The following is a 26550-nucleotide window of genomic DNA, read 5'->3' as shown; positions in this document are numbered from 1 at the left end:
AAATGCTCCCTCAGCCTTCCTTCTTCCTCTCTCACATCCTTTCTTTTTTCTCTGCCCCCCTTTTTTTGGGGGGGGCAGCTTTCTCTTTGCCTGTGCCGTAAGCCTGCTGGTGTCTGATCGAGATGCCCCGGCCACAATGGGCGGGAAGAGCTGCTCGCTCCAAGTATAGGATGGAGACGGGAGGACTGGTTTGGCCCGGAAAGAGCTGGAATCATTGTTGCAGTATTCGGTCTGTGCTTGGAGCTGATTTTTCACCCCTATCATCCCTGCTCCACCTCTGGGCTATGGGATTGGGTACGGTTTTTGACAGACATGCCCCTGGTGACAGTTTTACCAGGCGTAGTCAGGTAATAGAGCTGGGAACAAAGCTGTTGCTTAAATGTGAATTTCCGCCATTCTCGAGTGCGTACTCCACCGACACCCCCGCCAGGACTGGAGCCTTTGACAGTACTGGGGGTCTGCGCCCCACATGGCTGTAATGGTGATGCCCTTAGGCATTGTGTGGATAGCTCACCACTCCGGTTATCCAAGATTATAGCTTCCTTATTCTTTTTGAAAACTGTTCTCAGTTTGGCCACCAAAGGAATTCAGGCTTCATACTGTTGTAAAGCATAACATAGAGGGCCATGCATTTTAGAGAACTGGGACTCTGAGGAATTCCTGAGGCCGCCCTCGACAGAGCGTTTCCTTGGTGCTGGCTACGGGGCCCAGCACTTTATAGTGATGTCACTTGATGCTCACATGAACTCTAGGAGGTAGGTATTGCATTGCCATTCTCCAGATGAGGAAAAGGGAGGCTCAGAGAAGCTAAATCTTTTGCCTAAAGTTTTCGAGCTGTTAGACTAATGGCTGCTGGAGCTGAAGGTTGACCCCTGGCCTGTTCTTTCCTGTATACCAAGCTGCCTCCCCGAGCATTAAGCTAAGCGGTGAAATCTATGCTCACAGTTACCCTGTGCCATTACTATCCATCTGGCCTGGGAGGTGAGTTTCCATCAGATTGGCTCCTGATACAAGGCTTCTCAGACTTCGGCGTGGAGCAGACTGCCTTGGAGAGCTTGTAAAGCGCAAATTCCAATTTGCCAGATCTGGGGCAGGTGGCACAGCTTACTCTTGGATGGTGCTGATGCTGATGGTGCGGGTCCGAGGCCTCCACCTGGAGAGCAGGGCCCTGGGTGTGGCGGTGGCACTCAGCAGGTGACGGTGGTGCTATGCAGACTCTGGATTTCATTTCTGACCCTGCCAATTAGTGGGTGGCTTGGGCAAGCTGCTTGCCTCTCTGGGCTTGCTTACTCATCTTGAAAATAAGGATTTAAATAGCTACTTAGAGTTGTGAGGATTAGATGAGATAAGCCACGTGAAGAACTTAAAACTGATCGTTCTTAATCAGGATTTGCTTTTATTAGGAACACGTGGAGCCACGATGTCCTGGGATAGAGGAAAGTGCTCTGGCCTTAGAGTCAGAAGGTTTGGGAGCCTGTCTAGGCGACTCCTGTAAGCCCTGAGTCTCCCAGCGGGAGGGGAGGGCTGCAGGACCCTCATGTACCTTGGGGCAGAAGGGCCGATGGGTCCCTGGAGAGCTCCTTGCCATGGGGACCCATAAGTTGCTTGGACCCCAAGGCTTACGCTAGAAGTCCTCTGGAGCTCCTGACGGGGGTTTCCTGAGGACACACGTGTGGCATCCAGGGCCCGCATCAGACATGGCTCAGGGAGAGAGCACACAGCGAGTGCCCTGTGCCAGCTGACCTGCCGGAGTCCTAGCCTTCCCCCCCGGGCCCTGGGCACCTTTGTTGCCTCTGTGCCTGCTGTCGTTTAAGAGCCTCAGGCCTTGCTTCCTTTCATTGCAGCTTTTTGTTTAGTTTCTATCGAGGAAGGCTCCAGGAACCACATCATTTGGAAAGTAAGCCCGAGGCCCTGGCACTGGTCCTCAGGGCCATCCCTGCAGCAGCCTCGGCCAGTTCCCCGTTTTGTGTCTGCAGCACATTGGGCTCCAGTGCAGGTGGGACGTGTCTGTAGGACAGTCATACCCCTCGGAGCCCGGGTGCAGCGCCCTGATCCGCGGCAGGAACACAGTAAGTCAGAGCCTTACTGTACGGAGTGCGGTTCTCAGATGGGCGTCAGCATCACACGCCCGGTTCCTGGCCATCGGAAGACACAGGTTTTATTATCGTTCAGTACCGGTGAGGCCAACAGACCAGGAGATGGCTGCCATTAAAAAGATGCTTTGTTACTCACGCTTTCCACGAGGAAGGGGCATGCCATGTCACACAGGGCCCCACGGGGAAGCACCTGGGTCGGTCAGGAGGCAGAGGGAGTGAGGACAGTGTAGGCAAGAGCCTCTATTGGGGTTTCCAAAGGTGAGGCAGAGTAAGCAGGCTTAGAGTTGGCTAGTTTGAATAATCGAAGTGGGCTCTGGCACGTAGGGGCTGTCTCTAGGTATCTGGTACCTGACCCTGGGGAGCCCGGGGCGGGGCCCGGGAATAGTGGCCCAGAGGGTAGGAGCTCAGGAAGGAGGTGGTTGGGGCTAAGGGCTTTAGATTGGTTGCTTTGCATATGAATGGTCCACTTGCAGATGAGTCCTTTACTGTCTCTGGGAATGGGCTCTCATCCAGGGTCAGCAAGGCCCTAAGATGTCAGAGCATCAGACATACAGAAAAATAAGAAGGCATGATTAATACCATGACCTAGGGAATCAGCATCTATATTTTTAACAAGATCCCCAAGTAATTAAGGAGGACACTGAAGTCCCGGAAGCTTTGCTCGAGGGGCATCTTCTCTACATTTTGAACTGGTTCCTCTAAAAGCAACAGATGTCCTAAGCCTTCTGTGTACAAATAGGGGCAGGAACTATGGGTTTTTGCGAGACAAGGTACACCAAAACACAAGGCTGAAATCTTAAATGGGCAGCTAAAAGAAGAATGTCCCAGAACGTTAGCAATGCCTTCCATTTCCTGGGCATATGCTAATAATAATATTCTTTGGATTGTTAATAATGATTGGTGCAGGAGTCATAGATTCTATGCAAACACATGTGGTATTACTTTCTGTAACAGAACTTATTTAAAAGGAAGGAACTTACCACCTCATCACTGGATGGAGATAAAAGCCCATATTTCTATCCCATTGTACAGTGAGAACATTAGTCAATAAATTATCCAGTAAAACCCTGGTTTCCTGTGCTCCCAAATGAGTAGTGCTCCAATTTCTTTAAATAGGACATTCATCTCTTTGGAGTGACCAGTTATCTCTTTGGGTGACCAATATAACTTCCATTTGTCATCACACACAGAAACTCCTTTAGAAGGAGCCCTGATTGGCCCACTCTGCTTGGAGAAGAGGCAGTGAATCGAGAAAGACTAGAGGGGAAAAGCAACAAGAGGCGAGTGTGGGTGCCACTCAGAATCGTAGTGCTTAGACCTAAAGGAAACTTTGAACTCGTCCAAGCAAATCCCTCATTTTAAAGTTAAGGATATGAGGCCCAAGATGTTAGTAACTTGCATGAGGCCTTTGACTCCTTGATGCCAAGACAGGGCAGGACCCAGGCTCCAGGCCCGGGGCCAGCCTCCTCCCATTCTCCGAGAGACACCGTGGAGCTTTCTCCTCCTCCCCTTTCCTCCCCTCCCATTTCGGCAGAGCACTTCCCTCCTCTTCTGTCGGAGCCAAAACACTTCATGCCCAGTCTGGCCGTGCTGACAATGCAGCCGTGTATTTTATTTCTTTGCTTTATTTATTTATACCCATCCTTGTTGCAAAAGGATTTAAGCCCGCTTGTAAAGTTGCAAACAACAGAGCAAGATAAAACAAATTTAAAATAAGTGAGAAAAATGAGACAAAGGAACACGTAGCTTTGCAGCGACTTTGCGTGTCGCCCTCCCCCTACGGCCACTGGACGTCCAGGTGAAATCAGAGCGATGGACGAGGAGTCCTGGGCTCGTGGCCCCGCTACTCAGCACTTTGGCAGGTTTTTCTCACTGGTTGGTCTTAAGAGTCTCTCTCCCTTTGTGGTCGGGGTGTCCTTGAAGGTCGCTTGGAGGAGCTTGGCAGTTCTCTGCCGTGGGTCCTATTTGCGGGGTGTGACACAGTGGTGACGGTGGCAGTGATAGGGTTGCTGTTGTGTTGTCTTTGCTCTCTTAAGGCCAGGCCGGGCAGGAGAGCTGGTTGGTACTCGGAACCTTCCAACCCTTGGAGCCGTCCAGAATCAGTGACCTTCTTGGCCCCTCTGTTCCGCCCCTGCAGGCTGAGAGTAGCCAGGGCTCTGAGCTGTGGCCTGGGCTTTTCTGCACCCTCTGCTCATTCTTTATCCCTTTGGCACCATCTTGACCTCTGCTCAAGCTCCCATCTCTGGATTCGCTGAGGCCAGCTCCCTCGCCACCTTGACTTCTTCATTCAAGGGACCCCAGCATCCTCCCTGCTCTCAGGACCTGCACTGTCCCCACAGACTGGCCTTGGTCTGAGTGCCCCTTGCCTCAGGGGTGCTCTCTCTGACTCCCTGGGTCTCGTCCCAACCCACCCCTGGTCTGGGTGGCCTCTTCAGTCCCTTGTGAGACTCTCCCGCTACAAAATGAATGGAAGCTACCCCCGCCAGGTGGCCCAGTACTCACGACAGCTCTCTCCCTGGAGATGTTTGCAAACGTGCATTTTGAGGCTGTCGTAGTCACTGGCATTGACTGGGTCAGAGGTGCCAACCCCTCTGCAATGCCCGGGACGGTTCCGCCCAGGGAACAACGACCCCAACAAAAGCGTGCTGTGTCCCGGCTGAGAAGCGCCGCTGAGGGCTCGGAAGCCTGCATGTTTACTGCTGTACAGTAGCATCAGAACGGACAGGCTGCAGATTTCTTGGTTTGTGCCCAAGAGCTTAGTGGGAGGAAATCACTAAATTATTTTTATCTACACAGTGCAGTTGGAAGCAGCTGCGTTCTGAAGGGTCAGCCTATGCTGGGAATTGTTTATTTCGTCAGGCCGCAGTCCCACAGTCGGCTCGAGCTGTGCCTGTGCTCAGCTCATGTGTTGGCCTGCATGTGGCACTTACTAACGTCTCAGCTTAGCTGGCACCCTGGAGTCAGGAAGGCTCCAGGAACCGCTAGGGCACCCTGTCACGTGGGTGCTGTCAGATCACCCCAAACTCCCAAGGGGATGCCGGTGGCTGGCGCAGTGTCAGTGAGCGGGGAACTGGCTGCACTGGTAAAACATCTCCAGGGGTTTTTTTCTATAACAGGCAAAGGAGCAGAACACTCAGAATTAAATAGTCAATTGCATCTCATAAAAACCCACTATCGGGCTCTTAGGCTTAAAAAGTAATTTTTGAGCCCACTACCTGAGACAAGTAATTATGGTCAGCTGGCCTTCAGACCGCTGGAAACTGCTGGCCTGCTGACCCCTGCGTTTTCTCTTGCTTTACTGTGGACTGGCTAATTATTTACTGATTTATCCATTCATTATCTAACACACTTTGCGTGCCTGCTGTATGCCAGTTCCGAACCAAGGCCCCTGACTCTTCGAGGCGTAGCGGAAGAGGGAAGCAAGCTGGTGGCCATCCCCGAGCCGTGTGCTGTGCTCAGTGTGTCCTGGGAGCCCCGAAAAAGGGACTCACATGAGACCGGGCAGAGATGCACGTGACCTGGGCCTCTCCCAGGTATCCCAAATGTGGGAATGTGTGAACTGAGCCTGGAAAGAAAACAAAGAGTTCACCAAGGTCAACAACGACAGGGCGGACGTGCATTCCAGGGAGAGAACACTGTGCACAAGTCACAGAGGCAGAAACGAAGGCTCTCGGTATCCTGGTGGCAGGAGAGAAGGGTCTGGAGGGAGGCATCAGAATGAGCCGGCAAGCCTGCTGCCCTGGAGACAAGGAGATGCGACTGACTCCTCTACAGCTCAAAGACACGAGAGGCCATTCGACATCCCTCAGTGCCACATGTCAATCAAAATAATTAGAAGCAAAAGAACTGGCAAGCTGGTTCATATGCTCCAACATCCACGTAGCTTTCCCCACCAGAAACGCTCTTGAAAAAATAAGATGAAGTGCTGAAAAGAGGTGTGTATTCAATAGCATGACATAGAGTGAGTAGAGGAAAAGTAGTAAAAGAAATAATAACCATAATCCCTGCAGAACTGAGTGTCTGCTGACTCTGGGGAGCAGAGCAGGCCTGGGTTCTGAGTGAGACAGGCCTGAGTTCAGGGCCGGCTTTACGGCTTCAGCTGTAACCTCTCTGGACTTTGACTTCCTCATAAAGTGCTAACTGAATCCAGGGCAAGTAATAGATTATGGTGCATGGGGATCGGTGATCATTACTAGAGTAGAGAACAATGACAGATACGCTTAACAAAGTAGCTTCCAGAAGTCACAGAATTCCTATTCATTTATTTGATTCATTGGACAGATATCTGGCACACATTCCATGGGCGGGTGCTGCGTGCGGCTTAGGGACTAGGATGGTGAACAAGACCGACCCGCTCTCTGCTTTCAGGAGGCTCATAATCAGGTGAGGAGGAAACTGTGTGAAGAGACCCCTTCCTGAAACCTCCCCATCTCAGACTCAGCCAGAGGCGGGTTCGGTGTGGGCTAACCTCGGCTGGTTCGGCCATGCAGATCTTGTAGGTTCTTTTTGATAGAAAACAGTTGCCGCTGTAGAAGGTTGTAGAAGGTTGAAGGGACTGAGGGCTGGTTTCTCCTCCAGAACCTTGCTACCAGGTGTCACCAACGTGAGTGTTAGACTGAAGTCTGCCACAGACATGGGCATTTATCAAACAAACACTTACCAACAAGTAGGGAGAAAAACGGTGGTCTAATTTTTGGTGGAATGGTCAGCGCTCTCACCACCGAAGCCTGGGTTCATTTCCTGGTCAGGGAACCACACCACCTCTCTGTCGGTTGTCATACTGTGGTGGCTGCAGGTTGCTGTGATGCTGAAAGCTATGGCACTGGTGTTTCGAATACCAGCAGGGTCACCATGGTGGATAGGTCTCAGTGGAGCTTCCAGACTAAGACAGACTAGAAAGAAGCACGTGGCCACCCACTTCCAAAAAAATTGGCCACAAAAACCCTATGAACAGCAGTGGAGCATTGTCTGATACAGCGACAGAAGGTGAGAGGAGAGGATGGCGCAGAAAGACCAGGCAGGGTTCCACTGTGCTGTCCACAGGGTCTCTAGGAGTCAGAATCAACTGGACGGCACTGACAAAGGGAGAAACAGTTCACTCAGCCTATTGAGTAAACTTGATGAAGTCCCAGCCCCCTCGCCTTTGAGGTTCACTCAAGTCAGGTGCAAGAATATTCCAGAGACGGGACTCTGTTTCCCCGAATCAGCATCATGCTGTCATCAACCCTCCTAAACTCAATGGCTGCGCACAGGGCGGCCTCGAGTGCCATCCCTAAGGGTAAAGGGACAGGCCTTGCTGGATTTGAGTACCCCGTTTCCGTGAGAGTGGGGATGTCTCTAAAAGTTTTTGGCCAGGCCACATATCTTGAATACTGTACCTTTAATTTCATCAACAAGAACCCCTTTCTGGCATTCATTGTACTAAGTCACAAGTTGCAGCAACAAAAACCCTTTTTTTTAATGTTCAAAATGTTGATCAGGGGCCGGCCCGGTGGCACAGTGGGTAAGTGCGCACGTTCCGCTTTGGCAGCCTGGGGTTCGCAGGTTCAGATCCCGGGTGCGGACGTGGCCCCGCTTTGCAAGCCATGCTGTGGTAGGCGTCCCACATATAAAGTAGAGGAAGATGGGCACGGATGTTAGCTCAGGGCCAGTCTTCCTCAGCAAGAAGAGGAGGGTTGGCAGCAGATGTTAGCTCAGGGCTAATCTTCCTCAAAAAAAAAAAAAAGCTGATCAAAATGTGGATAGCCAAAGCACTTTAAGTAGCCACTTTCGGAGCGTGACCCTCTCAGATGAGTACCAGTCCCGTCCAGACTTTGTCTTCTTGACAGCGTGTGAGCCAGTCCCCCCGGAGGTAAAGCCTGGACTACCTACCTGGTTCACACACAATGAAACACCAGTCACACTCAAGTTCTTTTTTTCTCTTTTATTTATTTGTTTTTATACTCAAGTACTTTGAGGTAAATTATAGACATTGTAACCATGTTCCATTTCTCTCTCCTATTCCCAGTACCGGGGTGGGAGAGTGGGGGACATTGGTGGGGGGAGCGCTGGATTATATCTCCAGTGACCGTATGTCCTGGTTTGCTAGGGAGAGCCACAGTTTATCCCTGTTGCCATGGGGCCCATCCATTTCGCACCCCCTTTTACTTTCAAAGCTGTCCAGTTAGGATGGTCAAATATATACGGTTACTCTCTTTATCGAAAGAAGGCCGTGGCACAGAACAGAGGGGACAAACCCAGGAGAAGGTTTGAAGTCTGTCTCCATCAGTTCCCAGTAGGCTGGCCTTGAGCAAATTGCCTCCCCTTGATTAAGCTGGTTTTCCTCATTTGTAAACTGAGAATAATACACTTGCCTGGGCTCCCGCCCTCTCTGGTCGTTCCTTTGGGAAATACCAGTTCTCCATGGACGTGAATAAACTTGGTGGGGAGACCAGCACTAACGAGAGTTAGGGATTATTCCTGTCCCTAAACCCGACGTTGGGTCATGCTTTGAATTGACCCTGGCTTGGGAGAAAACTCAGAATAGAGATCATGCCAGCTCTTTGACTGTCTTCCTGCAGAATGGGGAGACCTGTAGCCTGCTTCCGTGGGGATGTGATGAGCAGAGCCCACTGCTTGGGGATCCACCTCTCCCCTTAGTTCCATCGGAGAGAGAACATGACCCTTAAAAGTAACACCATAAGCCCTCCTTTTGCCTTAAAATGCATTCATGTAAAAATTTTCCCATAAGGATTCAACTTATCTTTCTTTATATGAGTAGAACTCTTATAAAAAAAAGTTTGGGAAGACATCATAAGAAGTGAGAGGCAAGTGGGAAAGCCCGGGCTGGGCCTACAGCCTTGTGGTGCAGAGATGTGACAAAGGTTCCCATGGGAACAGGCACCGATGAGGTGAGGCTGGGTGGGGTGCCCCAAACAGAAGTACTGTTCTGCATAATAATGTAGAATTTTACTTTTTCGAAGGGAAAATTGCTTTTTTTTCCTGGTATAAAAGGAACACATTGTAAAAACAGCCAAAATTTCAAGAAATATAAAAAAGTAAATATTTCAGTGTAAAAGTTTCCAACGTTTTCTGTGTGCATGTGTTTGTCTGTGTTGTATCTGTATGCATATATTTTATATTTTTAAAAATAAAAGTGGAATCCTATTACTGCCATTGCTTTGAAATCTGCTTTTTTTCCATCTAAAACTGTTGACCTATTTCGGTAAATATAGATCTACAGCATCATTTTTATAGCTTCCCCAGATTCCATTGAATAGACGTGCCAGTAGTTGACTTGACCACCAGCCGTCGCTCGTTATTTAGATTTGTGTGGGAGCCCACAAATCTGCAAAGGGAGCACCCTTTGGCTGCAATTTTTTAAAATCAATGTAAGATATCAACCCCCCAACACATGCATGCAAACTTGACACACTTTTCAAGATTCCACCAGGAGAAGTGTCGTGTGTCTATCAGTTTGTCTTCTTTGCATTTAGGTGGAAAGACAGTTGAAGTGTGGACGGGGAGGAGCCGTCAGTAAAGGGCACTCAGAGCCAGGATAGTGTGTGGTTGCGCGCAAACTGTCTGAAGGCGAGTGGGTTGCGTTAGGAATAACTTGCTCGTGCACTGGAGCCCAGATCTGGTCCTTCACGAAGCAACATTGCCACCAGGAGCCTCTGTCGTCCAATAGCCCTGCCAGCCTGAGGCCCACTCCTCAGAACTCTCCTTCCAAAAAGGAAAATTCCATGCACGTGCAGGGTTTACGCATGGCACGTCCAATGACACCTCAGTACGGTGAACTCTGCCACAGAGGGCAGCTCCTTGGGAACCCAGCCAGGAGCTCCGAGCACTTGAAGAGGACCCAGCTGCCCCGGGCATCCACAGGGCACTCTTCGGGCCCCTTTTGTGCGGGAGCAAATAGCCCTGCACCCTTTCTCCGTGTTTGCAACCCGCGGGCACCACCCACGATGCGGGGCAATCACTTTAATGAGTCCTGAGCAACATTTTCAAGAGGGGAACAGAGAAGAGAAAATAGCAGAGTGTTTTTTACTTCACAAAGATCAATATTATCTTTGGAACTTTTGTCTCATATCCATATATGCATACTAGGTTGCAGAATAAAATTCATTTCTTAAGGTGGATCAGGGTCAAAAAGTTTGAAAGCTACCTAAAGTTGTAGGCCCTGAAGTCACCACCGTTGTACAGCAAAGTATAGAAATGAATGCCCTTAACAGTGACCTTGAGTTATCAAAAAAAGGATCAAATAATGTTCAAAGTACACCATTTAAGAGGACAAAGTACAGTAGGATGAAGATCTGGTGGCAAGATTCCTGTTACAAAGTGCCTACAATTTTTTTGAAGATTTAGCATTTCCAATTTTAAATGGAAAGGCTTTCTACCTTCTCCCCAACTTGAATCACAAATATAACTTTTAAAAACACCAAATTTGACTGGGGGGCTGGGGGGGGGTGCGGTGGGCAGGAAGAAACTAGAAAATATAAAACAAAATATTATACTTTTTAAAATTTAATTAAAATACCAAATTTGATACATATTTACCATAAATATACTCCCCTTCCAGGTATACCTAGTAAGGTCTACATATATCTTTGTGGTGTACATTAAAAGGAACTTCATTCATTCATTCAAAATGTGTATTTTGGTGTAGTGGTTGGGTTCAGCGCACTCTTGCTTTGTTGGCGCAGGTTCATGGGTTCGGATCCTGGGGGTGGACCTACACCACTCACCAGCCACGCTGTGGCGGCAACCCACACGCAAAATGGAGGAAGATTGGCACAGATGTTAGCCCAGGGCAAATCTTCCTCAGAGGAAAGAAAGAAAAAAAAAACATATTAAACACACGCAGCAAGGTTTCTTTGCTCTGGCTAGGCATTGGCTACAGAGATAAATGAGACTCAGAACTGGCCCTCAGGGAACTTCCAGTCCAGTGGTCCAGATTCCACTCAACCCACGTTTAAAGTCATTTTTCAGATTGTAGCACAGGACTGGCTAAGGCCGGTTGAAATTGGCACTCTCCTGAAGACTCTCGGGAGGTGGCCCCCATCTGTGCCAAACCAGCCCCATGGCTTTGGTCATGAGTCCACATCGCAAAGGATTAAGCCCGAAGCGAGTCCCAGGTAAGATCGAGCAGGCCGGCTCAGTCCTAGGAACCAGGTAATGGGGCAAAAGTGAAGAGTGTCGAGCTGAGCCGCTGGTCCCCACCCGGAAGTGCACAGGGCGGTCTCAGGGACGAGAACCCAAGGGGTAAAGCCAGGTCTGCAGCCACAGCCGCTGACATGATTACCACGCCTTTCTGTCTCCTGACAGCTCAGGCCTGCATCCTATTTTGGCCCCATCCCGTTTTTGATCAGCTTTCCGCATATCCAGGCCACATTTGAAAGACCTCGTGGTCCCTGACCAGTCCTCTGTACTCTGAGGCGGCTCCCTTCGCTGGGAGGGAGTCTAAATGCCCAGAGCACGAGCCCCAGCTTTGTCTCCATCAGTGCTGTCGGGCTCCGCGGCTGGATGCACCGTGCTCACCAGCCTTCCCCAGACCACCGCATCCGTCAGCAAAGCTGTGTTTGTCTGGTCTGTGGCAGAACTAACTGCCTTTGGTACGAAGTACAACAAACTTCTGCTAATATTCCATGTCTGTTAGCCCACTTTTACTAATTTGATATTACAAGTTCGGTGGCCGTGCCTCACAGATTTTCAGAAGTTCTGATATTAAATACCCTACCCCTGTCTTCCCTAAATATGCCAGCGCTTGTCAAACGGTGTGTCCTACTTTTTGATTTTCAAAGAACGGTCTCTAGGCTGAGAGGAGTCACAAGGTGCGTGGAAATATTCTACTTGCTTTGTATCTTGTAAGCAAACGAATTTTCCTGCCAAGACTGTTCTGATTTACCCCATCCCCATATTCTTTTCCGGCAGAGTGGATGCAAATGTCGCGTGGTTACCAAAACAACCCAAAATAAACCAGTGAGAGGCTCCAGCTGTGCGTCTCACGGGAACGCAGAGCCTCTCCAGTTAACAGGAGATGCTAGATTGGATTAGTCTTCGCGACCCAGGCTGCTTTAGTGACATTCAACGTAAAGTCCATCTTGACACCCAACTTCTCTGGCCTTTGGTGCTATGTTTTGTTGTGTTTTCAGGGAGAAAGGTAGATTCATAAGGTGGTGGCAGAACATTCTAGAACTTTCTAATCAGTCCCTCTTGACCGTCTCCCCTCCTGCATTCCACATTCTGCATCTCTGGTCATGGCCTTGAGCGCTTGGGTTCCTGGCAGACATCTCCATTCAACCCTGCAAACCCCGGGGCCATGTGTGATAACTCACCACCGTGTTCCTTCAGAACAGTTGCCCCAAACCTGCGATGAACTTGCTCACATGTATCCCATAATAGGAATATCACCCCTATCAAACTGTGAGTGTCTGCTTGGCACAGAGAAGGGGCACGACAGCGGGACCCATCATTTGGGCCAACATTTTCAGTGGCCTCTGTTGCAGAAGAGCTCAGCAAAAGCATAACTTTGAAACACAGCGTTGAAGAAGAGAAGCACCAAAGCTTGTGCCAAGCCAAACCCCGTCTACACGGGGGACGGCACACCTTGGAGGTGCAGGCGGCCGTGACGTACAGCTTGGCAGACCTGCTGGGACGTTCTGCCCCAGCTGCTTCGTAGACCAGGGTCAGGTGAGGCTCCAGGGGTAGCACAGGGGTTAGAGAAGAACGGGGTGCTGACTGAGTGGAGGTGGGTGCTTCCCGTGGAAATGGTAGCTCTGGAGGCAGACGTCCCCGTGGGGAGAGGAACTCTTGTGTGTTAGGAAGTCGCAGCCTGTGGACTGCTACAGAAAAACCGTGAAGACGGGGAGTTTGGAGAGAATCAAGGGAGCTGGTGGGCTTTTATAATAAAGCGACTTTACCGGAGTTCTGTCATTACGTGTTCTGGAAACACGATAGAGGCAAGCAAGGAGGACCGGATGAGGAGCTGGGAGACCCCGTGCTGTTTGTAGTTTGCAGTGTGGCCTCTTCAGGATCTCCATTTCCTTGTCTGTGAGAGTGGGGACAACAAAGCCCGCCATGTTTAAAGTGCTTCACGAATGATAGAGCAACACAGCGGCCCAAGTCATCATTTGTGGACCGAGCCCAAGGCTTCCTGAGCCTCAGCTTTCCTCCTTCGTCACTGGGGATGACACCAGTGCGCTGTCTCACAGGATGTTTCTGAGGACCGAATACTATGATGTGTGTGAAGGAGGCATGTAAACTGTGGGGTGCTACGTGCGAGGCAGGGCTCACAAAAGCTCTGGGGACACGTTCAGGAGTCAGCTGCCAACCCCGAGGCTGGGGCTGGCCGAAGACTCACTGCCCGACCTGAGCCTTCTCTCCCGTGGCGTCCCTCCCCCCCTCCACTCCACCCCCAGCCTTCTTCCTCCCCGGCTCCTTCCTTTGTCTCAGATGCTCTAAGTGGCCTTTGCTCTTCTCTCCGGATCTGTCAGGCGCCTGCTGCGTCTCACTCCATTTCAGATCCCGGTGAAACCGCTTCTATCGGCCGTTTGTAATGAAACGTGGGTTCCGTTGAGAGGAAGGTGACAGCCATTATGTGGGTTCCTGTGCACCACCATTGTACTGGTGACCCCAGAACCAGAGGAACATTTGCTATCCAGATACACGTGAATCTGGCCCACGGTTACACTGCCTGTTTCTGGTTCCTCGTTACCATCCCCTAAACTCTAGAGTGGGCAAGGGGCAACACTTTATTCTTCAAATCAGAGATAGATGATAGATAGATAGATAGACAGATAGATAGATAGATAGATAGGTAGATAGATAGATAGATAGATAGATAGATAGATAGATAGATATGAGGGGGTAGGTTTGGGTCCATTCTGCAGTTTAAGACTTCCCACTCTTATAGCCACACCCCGGTTCTCTTGGAATTCAGTTTTCTCAAATCCTCAGATAACTCCCAAATTTAATCCCGTTAATTGTCTTGGTCCTCAAATGAGACAGTGCTTGATGCATTCTGGGAAAGAAATGGAAAACCTCGTTAAATAAGCAATTCAAGTGTTCCTTTTCCTTTTATTTTGCCAGATGACAATACTTTATTCACTATCACCCATAAGAGAGCACAGACTCCAGTCCTGAGGAGTGAGAAAGGCTGACCCCAGCAACCCTCAGCTCAAAGGGGAGAGGGCAAGCTGCTCAGGACCAGGTCAGAATCAGCCCAGGGACGCCGGCCCCTGTTTGCTTGCCATGTGGCGGCCCAGTGGCCTCACGGCACTGAGCAGGGAACTTGGAAATCCCTTCCCTGTGTCTTGAAAACGCCACGGAGCACGCCCCTTTTTTCTCCTCTGTGATTTACCAACTTCCAAATTCCAGTGCTTCTGCAGTCACCCGAGATGTGCACCATCTCCGAGGCCTCAGCGTTTGCCAAATCTCTTAAGTCAACCTCTAAGTGAAAGATGCTTCAAGGAAGCACCCAGTTCCTTCTGCTAATGACCGCAGGTTGTCACGTGACCCCTGCCCCTCCCCCCCACTGCTCCGCTCCGAAAACCACCCACCCACCCCACCAATGAACTGGGTTGACGTCTGTCCTTTATCTGCCAACGTCGACATTTCCTTCCAGGTGGTAATCTTTTGCTTTTGTTATTTGAGTTCTTTTTTTATTCTTAATTCTTACCCAATTGCTCTGGGGCTTGCATAAACAGTTAACAAAAACACGGCGCACGAGGCAGCCGTTTCGCTTTCTGTGCTTGTTCTTGGCGCCGGGTCAGTTCTGTGAACTTCTGGTGTCCAACTGGTAGGACCTGAAACTCTGTGTTTAACAAGTGCCTGTCGTCAAAACAGTTGGCGTGTGCAGGCTCGGATCGCTGGGACCGACTTGCAGCTGGTCAGCCGGCGGGCCCTGGACCGTGCAGAACCCCGAATCCGGGGCTCTGTTTCGGGGTTGCGCTTTGTTGGTGTTTAGTTGTGGGGGCTTTTTCTCCTCCCCCCTTTTTTTTTTTCCTTTTCGGTGATGGCATGCGTGCTAATGTGGATCGCTTCAGGTTCCAAAAGTACAACATGTTTACACTCCTCGTAGAATCAGATCGAGTTGCCAGCCTGAGTCTCTCTGTAAGTGATTCGAGTTTACATTTCTTCTTCTAGCAGGATGTTTTGCATAATTTTGCTGATCCTGGGTTATTTATAGTTTTTTTTGTTTTTTTTTTTGTAGAAACGGGGATGCTTGAGAGTTTTCTGTTCTAACGGTGGAAAGTGAAATCCATTTCTGCAGTTAGAGAAACGGCAGAGGCTGTGCAGCCGAGGGTTATTTTAGCTCTTGGAAATTCATTTCTCCGCGAGGTCATTTGATAACATTCCGGAGCACACTCTCCAGCCGCAGATATCAGATACCCCGATAATTGCTTTAGGACGGGTTGTTTTCCTTTGGTCGGTCACAAACGGAGTAAAATGAAAGTAATGATGCCATTTCCTCTGGGGCGCTCTGGGAGGGTGGCTGCAGCAACTGGGTATTGTTTCAAACGTCCGAAATGCGAAATGCGTTTGCCGGGTTGTTTTGTCCAACCCGCAGGAGCACTGTCAGCTGGCGGTCCGCAGCCTGCCCTGAAGCCGGTTGGCGGGCCTCTGAGCCTGGGGGAGGGGCAGAGGAGGACGGCCGCAGGAGAGTTAGTGGGTTTTAAAGTTTGTCCTCACCTAAATGACAATGATACTTGAGTGCTTATAACATTAAAAAAATAATAATTAACTGCAAGATGGCACACTGGCGAATGCTCTCTCTACTTGGTCTTCTGGCCCAGTGGTAGCATCTTTGGGGGAGCGTGTTCGTGTTTGAATGAGAACTAAAGTCACCTTTGAAATCACTAAGCCAGAATTAGCACTCTACGAAAGGCTTTCCCATAATATTTACTAGAACATTTGGCTAAAAATTGCTCTGCTTTGCCCACTGAATGGCTGTGTAATTAACCAGCCCTTGATAACGGTACCTTGAGCATCTCCTCTCTGTGTCTGCTACTCCTGGTATTTGCATGGGTAAGTTGTACGTTCATCAGCATAATGAGTGTGGAGTCCCAGTCTAATGGTCCAGGAGGACGTTGTAAACGAGACACTTCACTGTGCCTCGGGTTAAATATTTTAAACCAAACAAATCGAAAAGGAGGGAGAAAACGGTAAACATCATTTGGGCCGCGTGAAAGGCCTTCTAAGTAGGGAGTCTGCCCAGATCCAGGTCCTTGGGTCCCGCACAGACGGGTCCACACCTCCCCTCACCCCCAGCATCACCGACTCACACACATATTGAAAATGGAAATTTCCAAGATAGTAGATGTGACCCTTAGGCCATGGCTTGGCGTGGTTATAACTGGCTGGTGTTGCCAAGAGCAGATTGCTGCTTCTCCTTGTTTTCTCTCGTCTATGTGAAATACCGCTATTTGTTTGGTTTGTTTTTTGGTCTCCTCTAACCTTGCAAAGAATGATGATGAGTGTGTTCTGCTTTCAGCCCTTTACAGTTTAGAATGAGCCCTGCCCTTTCTCACGGTAGCCCCCCTGAGGTGGTGAAGGACAAGCCAACCCTTTGGTCCCAGTAGAAAAAGCTGGAGGCGGCAGGTGGCTTGCATGGCAGAGGTGGGGAGCTAGAACTCAGCCCCAACATCATCCGTCAAACCTTCGCCTCCTGGCGTCCCATCGAACTGGGTGCACTGGCTGCGACACAGATGTCCTTGGTTCTCATTTGATTCAGATCTGCCCCCATGGTTAGGGCCCCGCCACACTTCCCCTTTCCTCCTCCCGTCTCTCAGGTTGGGACAGCGTCTGAGGCTAACTGTTGGAAGGCCTCAGGGTTGAGGGGTGTGCCGGTTTGGTGTGCATCTCCGTTAGCAGAGATTGTGGGGGACCCCACCCCGCTGAGTGCATAACCTCATGACCAGACTGAAGGCGGAGACGAGCAGGGCACCTGCAGGCCTTCTGTGGGAGTGTGAGACGGATGGCAGTGAATACTGAGAGCTTTCCTAGCCGGCCTCGCCCCTGGGCTTTTGCATTTGAATTGGCCAAAACCCGCCCACCGTGTGGTCCTTGGGAAGAAAGGCGCTGCCATTTGCCAGCCTGTCAGTTCTGTGTCCTGGAGGGTGTCACCCCTCCAGCACCTCCAGGCTTCAGCCTGCAATACCTTCCAAAACACCCTCCTTCCTTGCTTTCATCCCCCCACCTCACCCCATGCCCCGCCGGCCAGGGGAGAGCTCAATGCCGGGTCTGTTGCTGGACTGGTGGTTGATCCTGTGTGTCTGGGCCCCTTAGGCAGGCCTGAGCCTTTGAGTCCATCTCCTCTCCTGGTCCCTGGGGGATTGGTTCTGCCCACCCCACACTCAGTGGGAAGCCCAGGGTCTGGCAGGCTCCCGTGGGGTCCTGGAGTCTGAGGGAGGACCAAGGCATCCAGGCAGAATTTGGAAATGGAGTGGATCCGTGTTGAAAGGCAGCGTTGGGCCAGATGGTCCGAGTCGGTTTGGCAAAGCTATGAACATGTTGGTGGCTGCCTCGCTCTGCCATTAGCCCACTCACCCCCACGGTCTTCTCTTTTTCTGGAACCACAGCAGTGACACATACATTCAACAGAACCCACAAGGGTAAGAGGCCAAAGGAGAAAGTAAGCTGAGAAAAGGCGTTGGTTCCTCCAGGGCTGTGGCACGGAGTCCCGCAGTTCCAGACCAGCCGCTTCTGTGCCTGGAGGCCCTCTCACTCTCAGGCTCCAGGCTGGCTGGATTTGCCCGTCATCCCAGATGTGGAGACCGTCCCGCCTTGATGAGGAGGCTGCGTCCGATCTACGGTTATGTCAGAGGTTAGGAGCCCCTTGTCTTCTGCCCCCCGTACTGCCCTTTCTGTCCCTTGTCCAGTGAACATGAACAGTTTTTAGGTATAGCAATTGTATTAATTTGCTAGGCCTGTCGTAACAAAATACCACAGTCTCGGTGGCTTAAACAACAGGAATTTCTTTTCTCACAATTCTGGAGGCTGGAAGTCCAAGATCAAGGTGCCAGCAGAGGTGGTTTCTCCCGAGGCCTCTCCCCTTGGCTTGCGGATGGCTGTCTTCTTGCTGTCCCTTTGTGCACCCACACCCCTAGGGGCTCTTCCTTCTCTTACAAGGACACACCGGTCCCAGTGGATTAGGGCTCCACCCTAAATGGCCTTGTTTGAGTCTAACCACCCCTTTGAAGACTATCTCTGAATACAGTTACATTCTGAGATGCTGGGACTGAGGCTCCAGCATATGAATTTGGGGGGAACACAGTTCAGCGCGTAACACCAAACAGCTAAGCCTAGTCCTGCCTCGACTCTGTTAAGGAGGAGCATCAGACACTACAGTAACCACGGCGATGCGGAGATTCATCTGTGACTCATTCCTGCACATGTGCGTGTCTAGAACCAGGCGCCGTCTCTTTGTCTGGCTGCGTAGTCAGAGGAAAGACAACGAGAGAAAGAGAGAATATATTTGAGAGTCACGAGAGAGGCTGAGTTCGCTTTCGTGTGTCCTGTGATGATTCTCAGCTGACTTCAGCAGCCCACCTGTCATGAGGGAGACTGTTACACGGGTAGGTTGAGTAAGGTAGCTTGGGGACCAGCGGACTCCAAAAACCATCCGACGGAAATTATCATCTTCTTTCCTGGGCCTCTTCTTGCCAGTGCGTTGCTGGGCAAACTCCCTGATGTGTTAATAGGTTCATTGACATGATCCGCAACGTCTTGCCAACAATTTTATACATCTATATATATCTTCACAATCTGCCGTCAGTGCTCATTCCCCCTGGAACTTGGGAAACGAACCTTACACGGACCAGGAAAGGAGAATCTAGCTCCTATTTTAACTGCTGCCCTTTTTCCGGGGGCTTATGGTTGGCCATGCCGATTCCTCTCTCTCCCTCTGCCCCTGCTGTGGGACCTCTTTGAGGAGGCAGATGTCCTCACATGAGACCAGAACAGGGCTTCTGGGGGCCTGCCCTGAGGATGTCAGAGCCAAATGCCTCATGTTCTTAGAAACTGCCCTTCAGAACAGAAACCCAAGGATTGGTTGGGGTCAAGCCTCAGGGGAACTAAAAGCAGCCCTCCCAGCCCTTTTTATCACCGGCAAATCCCCACTGCAGGTTATTCGGGTCCTGGTCTCCACCAGGTGACGATGGAGGGACAGTGTGCTCCTGCAGGCTGGTAGGAGGCCCATTGCCCTTTATAAGCCAGCCTGGGTTTTGGTCTGCTGCGAGGGGTCAGGAATGGGCTCCATGGGGCAGTCCAGCTGCTCTGGGCTGAAAGGCCCGCCTTCTGGCAGCCTGAGCACGTCTATAGGGGCCTCCTGGGTTTAACAGTGGGGCTTCTGCCAATGGAAGTCGTATCTTGGAGTTATTTATAACAGTAATAATTGTAATACTCTTCTTTTCTGTTTGCATAGCCTGACTCAGCTTTTAAACCTCTGTTGCTTGTCTGATCCCATTGACTCCTCCCAGTAGCCCTGGAGGGGGCAGGTATTGTTAACCTTAAAGCATGGAAATTCTGGAAGGAGGGCCAGGATCCAGACTCCCGGCTCTTGAACGCCAGTGCTCCTATTGATTCCAGCTGCCTCGTGTCTGTATTTGGTTGCTGCTAAGGAGAGAAGTTTGGGAATTAGAAAAACAGGTTTCTTCCTTCTTCTTAGAGTTCTCGTCAGTTATGAAGGTGAATTTGATCGCTCACTGTGTGCAGTGCGTTGCTCTGAGAGCTTTATGCCTCGTGGTTACAGCCACTGGGGAGGGGAGGGCTATTGTTAGCCCCACCTGTCAATCACCCATGAGATCCTTACTAAGGAAGAGGAAGAAATGTGGGCCAAGGCCACACCTGCTCTGAATGGCCAACGGTGCTGTTCACAGGTCACTGTCACACTGGGGGATGTATTGCGTTGCAAACTTGGCCCTGTCCTCTTCCACATTATAAATGAGGATTTGGAGGAAGAACGGTGTTGGTGGCAGGCTTATCAAGTTTTCAGGTGGCAGATTTGAGAAGGAGAAGGAAAACGTTAATGAGTCAGGGCCCAAGAAGATCTCCATAGGCCAGAGCAGTGGACTGAATCCAAGAAGATGACATTTTTAGAGGACACCTGTGGATATGCGGCTTGGCAGCAAAATGACTTAGGGGGGATGCAGCTATCGGAAGTAAAAAATCTAGATTGGCTCTCTAGTTGCATTAATAGGAGAACGATGTCCAGAACAGACAGCGAGGAGCTACTCAGACCCCATCTGTAATGTTCTGCCTTCTGAGTTCCACGGTTTATGGAGGACGGTAGGCGCTAAAGAGAAGCCAGAGACCAGGAAAATAGTGAAAAGGATGTTTTGTGAGGAGTGGTTTAAAAAGATGTCTGAGGGTGTCTCGCCTGGAAAAAGAAATTTTGAGAAACAAATGTTTGGCAGGGTGTGGCATGGGAGGGGAATTAGACTGGTTCAAGGTGACAACCTCCCCCAACCCCCCCAATACCCCCCTCCCCCCACAGCAGAGATGGGATTAGCCATGGTGCCGTCTCACCTGGTGCACTCGGAAAGAATCGTTGCTCCCACTCTGGGACCTGCAGTGGAAGAGGCTGGACAGCCCCATGGCTGGAGAGCTGGGGAGGCACCAACAGCCCCAGGAAGGGGGCCAACAGGGGTTAGCAGAGAACGCTTAGCTGTGGAGTTTTTTCTTGCCTGTTGGGAGTCTGTTTCTCTGTCCCAGCTTCAAGGTATAAGACCTAGGTCCCTTTGGTGGAAATGACGATTCCATCATTGGAGTGGCCATATCAGGGATGAGGACCTGGCAGAGGGGAGCTGTGCCTCAATATTCCGCTTGTAAATAGCTAGTGCAGCTTGCCTGGGTGTGTGTGTGTGTGTGAGTGCGTGATATTGTTTAAAACAAACTAACATTTCTTTGTGGACCTGAATTGGCCGTGAAGTTTGGGAACTGCTGTCTTGGGGGCGTGTCTGCTGTCTCCTGCTGGCCGCCTTAATGACCATAACTTAAAAGTTACCTCCTTTAAGTGATTCTAAGAAGGGTTTTGAAGGTAACTCTCAGTTATCCTGAAGCTGATTATTCTGTTTGTGGATTGTCCTGGCCCTCACTTTCGGCAACTTTTTTTTCCAATTCGGGTGAAATTTGTATAACATAAAATTACCATTTAAAAGTGAACAGTTTGGTGGCATCTAGTACATTCACGGTGTTTTGCAGGCACCACTTCTGTCTAGTTCCAGATGTTTTGTCACTCTAGAATAAACCCTCGTACCCACTGAACACTTGTTTCCCCTGCCCCCTCCTCCTGGTTCCTGGCAACCACCGGTCTGCCTTCTGTCTGTGTGGATTTGCCTTTTCTGGACATTTTGTATAAATAGAATCATACAATATGTCACCTTTTATAGCTGGCTTTTTTGATTTGCATAATGTTTTCTAGATTCGTCCACGTTGTAGCAAGTGTCGGTACTTCATTCCTTTTGATGGCTGAATAATGTTCCATTGTATATATGTACCACAATTTTGGTTTGTCCATTCATCCATTGATGGCCCTTTGGCTGTTGTGAATAGTGCTGCTGTGCACATTCACAAGGATCTGTTTGAGTCCCTGTTTTCAGTTCTTTCAGGTCTATATATCCTAGGAGTGGAATTGCTGGATCATATGGTAATTCTGTGTTTAAGTTTTTGAGGAAACACCGTATTGTTTTCTGTAGAAGTTGTACCATTTTACGTTGCCACCAACAGTGCCCAAGGGTTCCAATTTCTCTACATCCTCGCCGACAGACACTTGTTATTTTCCGTTTGGGTGGTTGTTTTGGTTTTTTTTCATATATAGCCATCCTGGAAGGTATGAAGTGGTGATTGCGTTGTGGTTTGATTTGCATTTCCTTAATCACTAATAAAGCTGAGCATCTTTTCATGTGCTTGTTGGCCTTATGTGTATCTTCTTTGGAGAAATGCCTGTTCAAGTCCTTTGCCCATTTTTTAATTGGGTTGAGGCTGCCCATTTTTGTATTTAGAAAGAAGATTCAAATGTCCTGCTCCTCAGATCCTAGAGTCGTATAAGTATTGCATCTTATTATCATAAGCCACCTCCTTGCTGAGAACTGAGGCCACCTACTTATTCTCTGGGCACCTGAGGTGAGGAGAGAGAACAGGGTGAAAGAGGCAGGGGAAGGAGCTCCAGAAGGGCCAGACGGCCCTGGGAGAGCTGGCCCCCAGGAGCTGTCCGCATCTCTGTCCTCCCGGTTGTCCTGGTGCCCTCAGCAGGCAGACTGTAGGAGAGCTGCTCACACTTGTCTCTGGGAAGACTCTGACTCCCGGGCCATGGGGCCTGCCCTTTCATCTGTGTTCCTTCTAAGTATTGCGACATCCAGCGGCCCTCCTCTTGACATTCCTCCCGGGGCGGGGGCGGAAGTGTGCCCCTGAGCCCTTGACCCTCTGGCCTAGGGTCTAGAGGACAAGGCTCACAGCCTTACCGTCAGGAGCAGACTATTTCCCGCCAAAGCTGCAAATGCCAGGGAAAGGAGGGCTGGGTCAGGTGGGCGGTCCGGTCACGCCCCCTCATCCCCCCCCCCCCCCCCCCCCCCCCCCCCCCCGCTGGCTCCACTGCAAAGAAATGGAACCGTGAAAACCACTTCTGCTTTGCCAACCGGCACGGCCCCCTCCCAGCCAGAAACGGATTCATTCTCCTTCATTCTGGGAAGAAAGTCTGCGACAAAGAAAGGGAAACCAGGAACCTAGGGACCCTGAATAGCTCTCCCACGGAGACTCCCTCTCTGGCTTTGGTTACGTTGTTCAGCTGATGAAGGGATGGTCCCCACCTGAGACGGGCTTACGTGGCAGGGTTCGTGACGACGCCGTCCTCCTCCCCACGGTGTGAAATTCTCCATAAGACCCATACTTCTGAGTACTGGAAAGTTTTTCTCTTAAAGGTCTGTTTTTATTTTTCCTTACTAAAAGCCATATACTCCTTAGCCAGGGTTAACTTAATTTATCAGATAACAGTCAGATTTTATAAAGAAATGTTGCATGAAACAGGAGCCATCCTAGTAGAAGAAGAAGTTGCCCAAAGCACGCTTTCCCGCTGCGTTCGTTTTAACTGAGGTGAAATTCGCATAACAAAATGAAGCATTTTAACGCATACATTTCAGTGGTACCGAGTCCATTCACAGTATTGTGCAACCGGCCCGTAGTTCCAGAACATTTTCATCACCCCAAAAAGAGACCCTCCACCCGTGAAGCAGTGACTCCCCACTCCAGTTTCCCCCAGCCCCTGGCAGTCACCAATCTCCTTCCTGTCCCTGTGGATTCACCTGTCTGGATATTTCACATCAGTGGAATCCTACAACACGTGCCCTTTTCTGAACCACTGTTTTTATTGGATTCCACGCCTCCCCCCACACACACACAATCTACTATCTCTTGCCAAGATCAGGGAATAAACTTTCTAAATATCGAGAACAAATGAAAACTCCCTGTTGACTTAATAGTTAACATGTCCCACAGAAGTATTTTTCAGTCTTTATGATGTCTCTGTTCTCTCCCAAGCATGGTGCTGGGTGGTGCGGTGGACTCTGCCCATCGGGGGTGACAGGCCCTGAGGGGACGGGCAGCAGGAAGGCCTGAGGCTTCTGCGGGCTGCCCAGGACCAGCCCCAGGCGGCCAGCGGCTCTGGGCCCACGCAGCTTGAGTGTGGCCATCATGCTGTGGGGCTGCAGGAAGCCCCCGGCCCTTCCTGAACGGTGACTGCTCAGCCCAGCCTCTCAGGAGTCCACTGCCTCTGGTCGTGCTCTGCGTGTGTGGTTCAGGAAAACCCAAGTTCATCTGCCAAATTCGGGATACAACCCTGGCTGTTCCGGGCTTTTCTTTCTGCCTTTCCCTAATCGCATCTGGGCGTGCTCTCTTAAAGGGGAAGTGGTGCGTTCTGACTGGCCAGGGCCCTCAGCCAGGAGCCAGGAAACGGTCGCGGCGTCGCGTTGCCCGGTGTGTCACTGGCTCAGCCTCCTTATCCAAACGGCAAGGCTGTCTCCCCGGGATGTGTAAGTGTGAGTGCAGGGCACGTGTACCGCCCAGGATGGCGCGGGGCTGGGCCCAGGTCACGGAGGAGAGCTGCTGGCAGGCGGGCCGAGCATGCTGTCAGGCCACCATCCGAGCGTGCAGCCTGCCCGAGGTGGAGCCCAGGCGGGCTGTGGGCCGGCCCTGACCTGGGCAGGGCTGCAGTGCCTGCCTGCCGAGTGGGGCGAGCGGCTGCCTCCAAAAGAGGTCAGAGGAGGAGAGGCTGGGTTAGGGACCAGTCTATTTTGGACGATCCTTCTGGAGGCGCAAGCCTCAGGGCCTGGTAGGAGTGCAGTGGAAATTTTTATAGCACACCTCTCATCGCACCAGGGAGCCAGCTGGAAGGGACCTCCCCGACTTGTCACCCCCACGTCTCTGCACTCACGTGCAGCTCCAACAGCGCTCTGTGCATTTCTCCCCTCGGAGTTTATTCCCCTTTGTCATTTTTAGATGTAATTTGTGTTGAGAAATATTTCAAGCCTCTTTTACCCAAACTTTAAAAATTGCTTGAAACTGGCGACCTATGGGCTTCCCTCCCTCCGATCCGTGGATGGTCCTCGGTCCCGTGTGTGCACCCACGGAGAAATAAAGGGGAAAGCTCACACACACTCACGTGCACGGTGACACACACACACTCATGCCACAAGTGAGTGACTACTGGTGGCAAAAGAGACCTTGCTATATTTTAGACTCCTTTCTGCCCTAGGTGGTTGTTTGTAGGGTGGCAGTGGTTGACCTTAAGTCATATAAAATCTTTGTTTTCACCGAAATGATTCAGACCTTTTGCTCCTAAAGAAAGGGGGCAGAGGGAAACAGAAGGAGGCTAGAGAAGGGGAAAAAAGGCGTGTGCCTCTGTACGCATATATTGACAGGGCACAACCACACCCTGTTTCAAGACAACTTCCTGTTTGCCACTGCCAACTGCCACTCCAAGGAGAACAGAAATGGTTCCGTTATTAGTGGCGGCCGCGGGACCGCGACAGCCTGTGGGGTGAGTGCTTCTGAGCGGCGCTGTGAGCTCTGCAGTGACTGGAGATTTTGCACGTTCTACTGGAGGGGCCTCCGGCCCTGTGCTCTGGGAACTGGAGGTACAGAGAGAAAGCAGGCAGCGGGGACCTCTCCTTACTCAGCCTGGGTTCCTTGAGCAATGTGCTCCCGTAGGATTCTTGGAAATGGAATACTTTTAATTCAGGGGCAGGGAGAAGGCAGAGAACTCTCCACTTAGGTAAGCTACCGCTTGTGTTTGTTAAAAAGCTACATTTTCATGTATCAGTGGAACTCGTCTTAAGTGCCCACTGTGAGTCGGCACTGTGGTGGCCACCTGCCACGGGTCACCAGCCCTCCCAACACCTGTTCCTTCAACAGTGAACACGGTGAGTGCCCGTTAGGGCAAGACTCTGGGGAAATGTCGGGGATGAAAGAGTGAAAAGACACCTGCCCTGCAGGTGCGTCCAGCGACAGGACGCCCAGACCAGTAAACCAGCAATTACGACGTGTGACATGTGTCGAGATGGGGGCCTCAGCGTGCTACAGGGGCACCTGCCCATTCGTCGCCCTTTGACGTGGGCATCACTGGTCCCGTTTTATAGGTACCGAAACCAGGGCTTAGGGGGTTATTTGCCCTGGTCACAGAGCTTATGAGTGACAGCTAAGATTTGAGCCCAGATCTTTCTGAGTCCACAGACAGCAGTGTCTGGTCCACATTTCCAGTGGCTCTCCACGCTAACGCGGAGCATGAGAATCACCTTGGGACCTTTTAAAAAATACAGGTTTGGGGACTCTGGTGCTACTGTCCCAGGAGTGAGGAGCCCTCTGCTGCTCCCGTGGTCCCTGAGTTGTGTGTGTGGCCTGGGCACCGTCTCCTCCTCATGCGTCAGGATCCTCCCTCTCTTGAGGCGTGGACTGGGCAGGCCTGTGACCAGACAGCCCTTTTTATGCACTTAGCCCCAGGCCTCCAGGTGAAGGCCACTGGTGTTGCCTCAAGACCGTGTTGGGAAGATTCAGTCCAGCTGTTCAGGCATTTTAGATACAGGGAATCCCCGTTAGTGTATCTCCCCCCCCAAAGATGCCCCAGCCCATGCCTCCCCACCTTGCCCAGCTCCCAGCTGCCGCCGCACCTGTCCATTTGGTGCCCCTGGGGCAGGAATGATGTCGGCTGTGCCGTTTTAAGGTAGACGCTAACAGCTTATCCTAAAGCTAGGAGCCTCCAGTTTTCACCGAAGCTGGGTCGGCTCCTGTGTTTAAATCCGTGCGGTTTGTGCAGTGGGTGTGTTGGGTGGTTGTGGCGGGAGGAGACTGACGGAGAAGTTAATGCCATGCAGGTGGCACTCTTTGTCAACCCCTCCGCTCCCGTGAGGCTCCAGACACACGGGCACAGCTGGGGCTGTAAAAGGCCTGGTACCATGGAGAGAATCGCGGTCCTGGCTGCGGGCAG

General features: G+C 50.9%; 1 protein-coding gene and 1 long non-coding RNA gene across 14 annotated transcripts in view; one reads left to right on the top strand and one right to left on the bottom strand.

Annotated features, from left to right (window-relative positions):
• ATXN7L1 (ataxin 7 like 1) overlaps positions 1-26550 on the top strand; it is a 221921-nt gene that overhangs the window by 141694 nt on the left and 53677 nt on the right. For 2 of the 13 annotated variants that reach the window (XM_008541659.2, XM_070617141.1), the window contains exons 1-2: positions 14673-15188; positions 15289-15530. The exons of 1 other annotated variant lie outside the window; for it this stretch is intronic. The gene's annotated coding sequence lies outside the window, so the exon portion shown is untranslated. Of the gene's footprint in view, positions 1-14612; positions 15189-15288; positions 15531-23991; positions 25108-26550 lie in introns of those variants that run through there. 10 more of the 13 variants (XM_070617146.1, XM_070617142.1, XM_070617144.1 and 7 more) reach the window with 8 other exon arrangements.
• Positions 3704-4842, bottom strand: LOC139082984 (uncharacterized). Its single transcript, XR_011539411.1, has 2 exons — positions 4599-4842; positions 3704-4234 (listed from the first exon to the last, which is right to left on the bottom strand). It is a non-coding gene; the product is annotated as an uncharacterized lncRNA (long non-coding RNA).

This window comes from Equus przewalskii, chromosome 4, assembly GCF_037783145.1.
Source record: "Equus przewalskii isolate Varuska chromosome 4, EquPr2, whole genome shotgun sequence".
NCBI lineage: Eukaryota > Metazoa > Chordata > Mammalia > Perissodactyla > Equidae > Equus > Equus przewalskii.
Note: the sequence above shows the minus strand (reverse complement) of the source record. Positions and strands in the feature narration are given on the sequence as shown.